This window comes from Apis dorsata, unplaced genomic scaffold (assembly GCF_000469605.1).
Source record: "Apis dorsata unplaced genomic scaffold, Apis dorsata 1.3 scaffold_19, whole genome shotgun sequence".
NCBI classification, from domain to species: Eukaryota; Metazoa; Arthropoda; class Insecta; order Hymenoptera; family Apidae; genus Apis; species Apis dorsata.
Window position 1 is genome coordinate 7,135 of NW_006263321.1, and position 2,955 is coordinate 10,089.

Below are 2,955 nucleotides of genomic sequence, written 5' to 3' on the forward strand. Positions count from 1 at the left end.
AACGTGTGTACGTGTAACGGTACGTGTAACGTAATGTGTAATGTCTTCGTGTATAGGCGTGTGTCGTGTAATACGTGCTCGCGCGTGTCCTAAACTGTGTGTTACTTCGACTCCTGTGTTCCTGTGTAACCGTGTGTACACGTGTTTATTATGTATTCCTCTCGCGAACGCTTGTACGGTACGTATGTATATTATGTAATGTATGTTTGTATGTATGTATGTATGCGTGTATGTACGTATGAGTCGTCACGTGTATACTCTCCTCTCAGAGTATAGGTATTTGGCTCTCCTCCATTATTTAGGTAATTAATTAATATATTACATAGCGTTTCTGCTTCCGTCGTTCGCTCCCCTCTTCCAAATCTCACCCCTTCCCCGGAAACGATTTTTCATCCCCGCTATCGACACCCTTCTCTCCCACATCCCTCGGTCCTCCGCTCATCAAACTCATCATCCCCCCTCTTCCTCCCCCACCCCAATTGTCACCACCAATTGAATCGCAATCTCAGGAATTGTAAGACGGATTTAAGTGCCATTTGCCCTTGCCTCCTGCCAACAAGGCGGTTGGAAACGAGATCGAGCGCGTTCGAACACGCCGAGCGTTTTCTTGGGGGATCGACGATCGAGCGATGTCCGCGGGAGGAATATGTCCGAGACGCGTTTCTTTCTTTTTTTTTCTTTTTCTTTTTCTTTTTTTTTCTCTCATTTTTTTCATTATTTACAGACCTCGGTAGAAGTGGTTGGCCCTCGCGAGCCTCGATCGCGTTGTCGGATGCGCCGAGGGGATGCAAAAAAAACTCGTTCGTTCGTTTTCGAGCTGGACCGATTCCTAAACTAACCCCGGTCGTTGAAAGAGAAAGAGAGAGAGAAAAAAGAAAGAAAGAAAGAAAGAAAGGAACGGAGAGCGAATTCGAAAGAGAGATGATTAAACGTGGACGAATTAAAAAACGGCGATTTGTGATTAAGTGACGAGAGCTCGGAAGGGGGTTTGAAATTTCGTCGACGGACTAATCGGCCAGCCATCGATCGCATCCCCACCGGCTGCTCCGCTCTACTAGGCACTACTGTCGCTGAGTGTGATGTACAAAGGGATTCGTAAAAGTTACTGTACAGTCTATCGTATGCGTCGGTGGCTCGAGAGGCTCGCGACGGTCGCGCTTCGGGCTGGTAAATGATCGCCTTGGGCGTTCACTGACACTGGCGACCCTGCTCGATCGGCGGCCCCTGCTGAAAGGATCGGGTTTTCCTTCCTCCGTTTCTTTTTTTTTTCTTTTCTTTTCTTTTTTTTTTATCGTCTCTTCCCCCCCTTTTCGTCGTCGATTACGTGTTCGTTGGCGGAGGAATTATCCAGCAGGGGTTGTCGCGGAACGAATGGTAGGGGAGGAAAAAAAGAAAAAAGAAAGAACAAAGAAAAGAAACGCACGGCACGATAATACGGACACGATGGGCAGGTGGCACTCGGTTTTCGGAGACACAACAGACACAGACGCACGAGAAACAGACAACAGACAGGCAGACGGACAAACAGACAGGCTGGCGGACAAACAGACAGGCAGACAGACAGACAGACAGACAGATAGACAAACAGATAGACAGAGAGATCGGCATTGTTAACAACGGAAGATTCTCGGTGATTCGTTGTTGTTTATTTAAAACAAATTTTTTTTTTTTCATTCGTTCTCCGTCGGATCGTCGCTTCCTTTCAATTCGACGCTTTTCACCCTGATTAATTTTCCCATTATTCCATTATTCCACTCTTGCGCTCGTTCGAGCGTCGATATCGCCGTTTCTCGTCGTGACGCGAAAGCGAATCGTAACGATGATCAGCCATAATAAATAATCGTAACAGTCGCGATAACAATAATGGTAAGTACAATATAGTGATGATAATATCAATCGTGACGAAGGAATCTGTGTGAACGGTACAATGGTTAAATCGCAACAAACGACACGCTTGATTCGCGCCAAACATTTCCTTCGACATTATCGATTATCCTCTCTCCAACTCCCTCTCCCAATTCTAATATTCTCCCATATTTCGCGCGTATATGTACATATGTATATCATTATACCGTCTCGTCGCACTGATACGCAACGATATAAATCTGCTAAACGTGCATTCCGTCGCCACGCAGCGACGACCGATCGAACCGATCGTGACAAACAACGTTTCTATTTCCCAATCAGCTGTTCGAGCAGCCGCCATTATTAATGCGCTCGCAGCGACGTCGACGAGCATCGCCGAAATCTCGTCGGCCTTTTCCGTTTAAAAATTGTATAAAACGTTCGCATCTTACCGATATCCGGTAATTTTAAAATTCCTTTCTTCTTTTCCTCCCTTCTTCTCTTTCACACACGTCTTATACCCTTTAAGCGTTGGAACCACGTTTCGAAATTTCCAATCGAGGATTGGATCAACTTGTGAAAAAAATAATCAATCGTTGGAAGTACGATTTTTACGACATTCCAAATCTACCCGATAAAAATTGTTAAAATTTCGAGAAATTCCCCATTGAACGAATTTGAAACGAGTCCAGGATAAATCTATCCGATTCCCCCTCGGATCGAAACGTGTTTCCCCAAAATCGATCGGGTTAAAATCGTGCTCCTTTTTTTTTTTTTTCTTTTTACTCTTACTCCCCCTTTCACTCTTTCTATCGGAGAAAAAGCAGGATTTACGAACACGACGCTTGGGACGAGCGTATCGGCGATTCGTCGATGACGATCTCGTTCCATCGGGCGCGTGAAACCCTTTCGACGGCGGATTTCGAGCGGACGCTCGATTATCTTCTTCTTCGATTTCCATTCGATACCGCGATCGATACGTACATATACATATACACACATTTATATTTATATATAATCACGGACGAAAGCGGGCAGAGACTCGTCGAGGCGCGAGACGACATCGACGCTTCTCCCTCGCGTCGGGATCGTTCGAGATCCCGCCGCCTC